This window comes from Alexandromys fortis, unplaced genomic scaffold (genome assembly GCF_014885135.2).
Source record: "Alexandromys fortis isolate MF-2015 unplaced genomic scaffold, M_Fortis_MF-2015_v1.1 scaffold_42, whole genome shotgun sequence".
In the NCBI taxonomy this organism is placed as follows: Eukaryota; Metazoa; Chordata; class Mammalia; order Rodentia; family Cricetidae; genus Alexandromys; species Alexandromys fortis.
In genome coordinates, this window is record NW_026067934.1 from 4,716,871 (window position 1) to 4,724,895 (window position 8,025).

At 37.4% G+C, this 8,025-nt stretch overlaps 1 non-coding gene across 1 annotated transcript; it reads right to left on the reverse strand.

The window, feature by feature from the left end:
* Positions 1–3,402: 3,402 nt before the first annotated feature.
* LOC126504165 (small nucleolar RNA U3) lies at positions 3,403–3,618 on the reverse strand. The gene has a single exon (XR_007592525.1). It is a non-coding gene; the product is annotated as a small nucleolar RNA U3 (small nucleolar RNA).
* Between the last annotated feature and the right edge of the window lie 4,407 nt (positions 3,619–8,025).

An 8,025-nucleotide genomic window follows, 5' to 3' on the forward strand; every position in this document is an offset into this window, starting at 1 on the left:
AGACTCAGTAATATGTAACTCTGTTGAAAAGCTGGATAGAGTTCATGTTTCATTAACTGAAATATAAATATTCAGAATGCCTATGGAAAGAACTAACAACAAATTATCAATATCAATCAGGAAATTATATGATAGCTTATTGTGTTAAGTATGAAAATGTAACTTTTAGGATGAAAACCAATTCAATATATGAACCAGATCCTCTGCATATACATTATAGTTGTATAGCTTGAAGTTTTTGTGGGACTATTAGCAGTGGGAGTTGGGGATGTCACTAAGTAACTGCTTGCCTACTCTTGGAATCCCTTTCCTCTACTGGATTGCCTCTTCCAGCCTTGATATGAGTGTTTGTGCTTAGTCTTATTGCATCTTGTTATGTTATGTTCAGTTAATAGCCCTGGGAGCTGTGTTCTTTTCTGAAGGAACACAGGAGCAATGGATAAGGGGGGAAAGAGAGGCGTGAGGGGAACTGGGAGGAGTGAAGGAAGGAGTGGCTACAGTTGGGATGTATTGTATGAGAGATGAAAAAGTAAATTTTACAAAAGAAAAAGAAAAGAAATATATTAAATATCACCATTTGAATAATTAGGGCCTATTAAATATCACATTCTAACAAAATGGATAAGCACAATGATGCCACATCTGCATTGTTTTTCCTTTATGATTATTGATCATGGCTTTCCTAAAGTTGCTTTTGGAGTTTCTCTGCCCAGTGAAGTTAGTTGGTCAGTCTTGGCTATAAGACTAGTCACTTTGATTTTATGCACAATGTTTTTATTATCAGAAATTCACACCTTTCACTGCCAGTTGCACAGTTGACAGGGGATACTGCCATTGTTAGGTGTTGGGTCAAAGCCTCTTCTAGCACAGACACACTGGACACCACACTAAGCTGTGCAAGCTTCGTCACTCACTGTGACTTTGAAGCAGCAGCACTCACGCTGGTAACAACTTAATTTTAGGGACGTTTGAGACAAACCTACACCATAAGTACACCAAGCATTTGGTACAAGCACACAGAAATCCTTTGAAGCTCATCTCCTTCAAACATCTCTTAGCTGTCTCTGTGACAGCCACCTGTAAGTCACTTTCACAAAACAAGAGTGTTTTTGCTATGTGCCAGTTTGTGTGAAGCCACAATGCCTGCATCCCCTTCCTGATGCTGGTCTTTGCACTTCTCGTGCAAGGAAGCCAACTCTGAAGATGAGGTAAGTGTTCTTACCGACCATTTTTAGAATGGAGAAGCCTATTTAAACTTTCTCATATAAAATTTATAGCATTTTCTGTTACTTTGGTTAAAACCAAACAAAATAAAAAAAAATATTTAACTCCTACATATTTATCTTTGTTCTGGTCCTTAGTTAAAATATTTGGAAATATTTGAATTCCTCTAAAGTTTGCTTCTACTAACTGATGAGAAGGAAAGGAAAACAGCACCCTATCCGAAGCTAGTTGGTGCTACTGAGGAGCATTTTTCCTGGAACTATGACCACTGGAGGGATATTCTTCACTGAAACAGTAGGAACAAGTCCCATGCCTGTGTTTGTACCTCAGGAAATTCACCATTCCTAGTTGTTGGTGCTTTCTTCATCTCAATGCATCTTCATGAATCTTTCATATTAATATGATTGGAACTGACTGGGTCAGATTAGAAGTAATAGAAAGCAGAAAGGCATCTCCAAATCAGAACTGTTTCTTCAGTCAGAACAACTGAAGGGCCACAGACTCTGCAGGGGCACTTGACTCTGAAGCTTTGGGTTTTATAGTATGGAAAAGGGTTCAAACAATGAGGATGGAAGATTCCACATGCAGGTTGGTTCTCTCACAGTCTCCAAGTTGGTATGGAGATTTTTTACCAAAAGATTCCTCAGGATTTATCAGTCAACCTTCCTGTCAGGAGTTTCTCAGTCAATCTGAGGCTTTTCCGTCATTAACCCTTCATGCTAGGCATCTAAGGGAATCTTTTTCATGTCTCCAGAACTCCTCGAATGGGCGATGCTCTTCTCCCATCCTCTGTCCTGAGAACTGTAGCTGCTTTATGCTGCTCAAGTACTGACTCAGCAGCCTCGACCCAGGAAAAACACTAAAGGTAGAGGGTTTGTGTTCTCTTTCCTGATCTGCAACTTTGAAGTTCTTTGCAATCAATCAAAACTGACATTTACTCCTTCCCTTAAATATCACTTTGTAGTGTAGCTTAATGTCCAAAGTCAGAATAACACTATATGTATGTATATATACACACTTTATGTATATGCTTATTTTTATAATTTCTTTATAATTGTAAGAAAATTCTAATCCTTATTTCTCCATGATAAATCAAAGTAAAAAGTTACCAGTTTCTTTTAATGTTTTATTGGATCTATACATACTGTTCTAGTCACATTTATTAATACTTATCTTATTATTATTTGTCTTTGATGCCATGAAAACATTCTTCTTGAAAATTATATATAAGACTCCATCTCTTCTAGCTTCCAAATTTTCATTATTAAATAGCTATGTTTAATACATTCATAATAATTTGTTCTAAAATAAAAAGTGAGACAAAATTTTAATTTTTGTGGTTACACAGTTGTCCTTCATTTATATTTTTGAATAATTTATGATTACCTCATTTTAAAATAATACATTTTCATTTATTTTCTATAGGTATCTATACATCTCTTTAATGGGCTTATGTTTTTCAAACAAAATTTATATGCAATCATTATATTTTATAGTATTACAGCATACTTCCATGTTGAAGCTTTACTCTATTTCTTATTTTGTTGATTTTCTAGAGAATTCTCATTAAATCTGACAGCTGATTTAGCTTAGTAATTTGAAAGATCATGACCATTTTCTTTTGATGTTAAGTATTATTAGATATTTTATATCAGGAAATAATAACACTAAAAATTAAGTTCTAATTTTTTTTACATATCATACTGATTAGGAATTGGAATTCTGTGTTGGAATGAACTAATATGGCAAATTCTCTAGGACCACACACTGAGGAAGTGGAAAGTGTAATAAGATAAGAGTCCTCGGGCCTCAGTCCTGCTTCAAAGTGATGTGTCAGACTTTGTTGACTCCACTTGGGAAGCCTCACCATCTCTGAGGAGTGGATGGGGAATAGGAGGGGGAAAGGTATGGGGAGTGCGAGGAGGAGGTGGAGTGGGAACTGGGTTAGACATATAAAATGAAAGAAGATTGTTTTACAAATAAACTTAATTAAAATAAGAGAAGAGTTCTTTAATCAGCCTCTCCCCATCTTCCATCTCTTCCTTAGTACCCACCACTTGTAATGAGCAGAAGAGCTTCTTTTTTCTCTTTCTTCTCATTTTTCTTATGTCCACAATTATATTCTGAGGATTTTGAACAAACTTCCTGGCTTTAGTAGCCACAACATACAAACTGAAATCCACTCAGATTGTATTCCCTCCCTCCCTCTCTCTCAAAGGGAGAGAAGAGCAACAATCCATGGCAAGAAGCAGCTTGCGTGAAAGCGGCACCTAGAGCTGGCTTCAGCCTCAGAAGAGACACTGTACCTAGTCTGCATGGTCCTGGGTGCTCCACACCATCAGAGAAACTTCCTTAGTAACGAACCATAGAAATGATTTCTGAAAGTGTAGTCTTGAGAATCTTCCCTTTGACATGCATGTTTCAAACAAATGCATGTTTGAAAAGTAAAGGGAATATATTTTATTTTCTCATAAAAATTGTGATGCTAATGCATTTTAATAAGAAACAAATTTAGCAGTTCTTTAGCTGTGATGGTTTTTATTTGTTTGTTGGTAGGTTGGTTGTTTGGTTTTTCCATGTCAGGGTTTCACTGTGTAATAGCCTTGACTGTACTAGAACTATCTAGTTTTATGTGTCAATAGGTAGTATTGATAATGCTAATGGACAAACATCACCAGCAATCTTACCCAAATGTGAGCCCCATGAGCTACTCTAACAACCTAGATGGCAATATATGCCAATGGGTGAAATAGTGGGCACAAATGTTTGGGTGTAGCCATCTAATTAAAAATTGGATTTAAGACATATTCTACAGAAGGAAATGCATCCATGGTACTATAAATATAGTGATAAACCCTTGGTTGAAGAGCTCGTAGGCCCATAGGAGAACCTACTACTATTATTTTGCTGAATATATATATAATATAAAACTGCCCTCTAAATTCATATCTCTATACAAATGTAAGTACAACCCTCAGACCTCATCAGAGAAGCTTCTTTGTGTAGTGCATCATGGTTGGCACAGAACCTCACACTGGTCCAAGCGTGGAGCATGAGTGTGGACTGCTCAGTCATAAGTAGAGTATCTGTAATACCCCTCCTTCCAAGGATGAGGGGATATCATAGAAGCAGCATTGGAAAGATTGTAAAAGCCAGAGGCTCGGCAGAACTGGAGATGAACAATGTCATCCAAGCATGGAAGGACTACCACATTCATCAACTCACAGTGTCTATGTTTGTACTCTGCCTGAGATCTGCATATGCTCAACCAGTCAATATTCAAGTGTGAAGTGGGGAGGGGCTCATGAGACTCTACCTGTTGCTGAGGAACATTTGAGAGGTGATGGTCTCTAGGGATAGAAAAACAAATTTTCCTTAAGCATTTATCCCCTGGTAAGCTAACCCACACTCCAGTAAATGACCATATATTCATAAGTACATGGCGAGCAGAAAGTAGACTCAATAGTTTAAAGAAAGAAAAAAGAACATGAAGTTGAGATGGATTTGAGGTATAATTTGGATCTGCAAGTAGTCAGGAGAAAGAGAGAAGATCAATTTGATCAAAATACATAGATACATTTATAAAAACTTCAAACAGTTAAATTGTACTTATTTTTTTCTTCTTATTGCATTAGTTTATTTATGTATATGAGGTGTGTGCATATTCAGGTACCAACGAAGGTGTAATGGTGAAGGTCAGAAGATATCTTGCAGGAGTTGATTCTCTTCTTACCATGTGAGTTCTGGGGATTGAACTTGGTCATTGGGTTTAGTGGAAATAACATTTACCCATTAAGCCATCATGCTGGCCATAATCTGTTTATTAAGATACCTAGTTGATTCTCTAAGGAGGTACTGTCTCTCTATCTCATTCTCTTCCCCCTCCCCCATGTGGTGTGTGTGTGTGAGTATGTGTGTGTGTGTGTGTGTGTCTGCTCCCTTCCCCAAAAAACTTCCTTCCCATGTACAAAAAAAAAATCTAGTTGACAAGCACTTTAAAGAGGACACTACACTTCCCCTCTGGGTATATCCTTCCTCTAAAAGAAATAACTAAATTATAAAGCAAGTGCTTCGTTCTTCCTTTCCTATCCCCTGTTTTACTTAGTTGTGATTAACTTGGGTGAGTTCAGGGTGGTACAGCTGTAGACTCACTTAGTTACAAAATAATTGAATAGTACTAATTTTTCTCAGAGGAAACTTTCAGCCATACATTTTACATATACACACAGTAATTATAACAGTAATTAAAGTCAGTATAACTTATTATTGTTCTATTTTCTAAATACTATGTTAAAGTTTAGAGTTTGCTTCATGTTTAATGGTTAAAATGTATTTTACATTTTATTTCCAATGTCACCTAATCATATTGTTATTAGAGTCTTTAAGACTATACTATTTTTTTACATTACAGGTTTTATTGAGGATTCATTATGACTGTGTATGAGCAATTTTTATGAATAATTTGTAGGTACTGTTTAAAGGATTTTCGCTGTATGATATAGAGTTTAATATAAAGTATGATATTAACTTTATTAAAATAGCTGTCAGATTCTTTACATTACTTCATTAGTTTTCTATTTTGGTTGTGCATTACAACCTCTTGGAAGATTTTTATAAACTAATAACACCTAAGAACCATTCAAATCAACTGGAACTATATGTATGAGTGTGGTCTGGGTAGCTGCACACTTAGACCCAAGAAGTGTTGCTGATGTAGGGCCGAGTTTTTACAACCACACTTCCAGCTCATGTTTAATATGTGTTTTATGTTTGTTTGTTTGGATGGTTGGTTTGCTCTGGTTTAGGCCAATGATAAAGGGAAAGTATTTTAAAATTTTTAACTATTTTTTGTTACAAATTTTGTTTTACAATTTTGTGTTACAATTTGGAGCCAGAGCAGGCCCAAGGCAACAACTTATAAGAGCAGTTACAAGGGAGCAACAACCAAAGGAGCATGCTCTGCAGGATAGGGGATAAGTCAGGGACTTCCAAGAAAGCAGACCTGAACCAGAGACCTCTTGCAGGAGCAGGCCCAAGCCAGTGACATATGTGGGAACAGGCTGACATATGTGGGAACAGGCCTGCGGCAGCAACCTCAGTTGGATCAGGCTCAAGATGGTGACCTCCACAGGGGAAGGCCTGAGCCAGAAACGTGGGGGTCTGGGACAAAAAAAAAAAAAAAGAAGAAGAAGAAGAAGAAGAAATCAACAAATACTTAATGAAAACCAAGAAAAAGCAATCAAACTGATGAAAGAAATGATTCAAGACTTGAACAAAGAAATAGGGGCAGTAAGAAAACACAAACTGAGGGAATTGTGGAAAAGGAAAATATAAGAAAATGATCAGGGGGCGGCGGACGGACTGATGCAAGGCTGCGGTGGACTGACCAATGCAGGTGGCGGCGGCTGGGACCTGCTGGTACTGGCGCTCCTGCAGGTGACACAGGCAGCAGGGACCAGCAAGCAACACCTAGAGCAGAACGCCCCACGACAATTAAATCAAAGAGGTAGGCCTTTGGTTGGTGAGGTCCCTGGCAAACGTGGAGCCTGGTCCTGTTCCTGAAGACCCTTCTGAGGGGTGAGAGGGATCTTGGCCCCCAGCAGGAGCCAGGAAACAGAGTGAGGGCATTTTGTAAGAGGAACCTCTGGCCAGCAAAGAAACCTGATCCGATTTTAAAAGACGAATTAGATAGCATCGATAGGAGGAGATAGGCAGGCAGCAAGGCAAAAATTCACCCAATAATTTGAAAAACAACATGAAAACACCAGAACCCAATGATCTTACAACAGAAGGACTTGAGCACCCTAACACAGAAGAAGTGGAAAAAATTGACTTTATGAAAGCAATAGAGTCCCTTAAACAACATGTAAAAAACACCCTTATAGAAATGGATGAGAAGTATAACAAAAAGTTTGAAGAAATGAGTAAATACGTACATGATACCCTAGGAAACCAAGAAAAAACAATCAAACAGGTAATGGAAACAGTTCAAGAATTGAAAACTGAAATGAAGGCAAGGAAGAAAACACAAACTGAGGACCAGCTGGATATGGAAAATCTTGGTCAACGAGCAGAGTCTACAGAAACAAGCATAATCAACAGAATACAAGAGATAGAAGAAAGAATCTGATTCTGAGGACACCATAGAGAAAATAAACACACTGATCAAAGAAAACAGCAAAGCCAACAAATTCTCATCACAAAACATTCAGGAAATATGGGAAACAATAAAAAGACCAAACCTAAGAATAATAGGAATAAAAGAAGGAGAAGAATCACAGCTCAAAGGCCCAGAAAATATTTTTAACAAAATTATGGAGAAAACTTTCCCAACATAAAGAAAGATATTCCTTTGAATATTCAAGAAGCATACAGAACACCAAACAGAATAAATCAAAGAAAAACATCCCCTCGCCATATAATAATCAAAACACAAAATATACAGGTTAAAGAAAGAATATTAAGAGCTGCAAAGGAAAAAGGCCAAGTAACTTATAAAGGTAAACCGATCAGACTTACACCTGACTTCTCTATGGAAACCATGAAAGCCAGAAGGTCCTGGATAGAGGTTCTTCAAAAACTAAGAGACCATGGATGCAAACCCAAACTTCTATACCCAGCCAAGCTAGTATTCACTATCAATGGAGAAAACAAGACATTCCAGGATAAGAACAAATTTAAACAATACGTAGCCACAAATCCAGCGCTACAGAAAGTAATAGAAGGAAAATCGCAACCCAAGGAATCCAACATTGCCAACACTGACTACAATAACTCAGGAATCTAGCGAACCTTCACCAG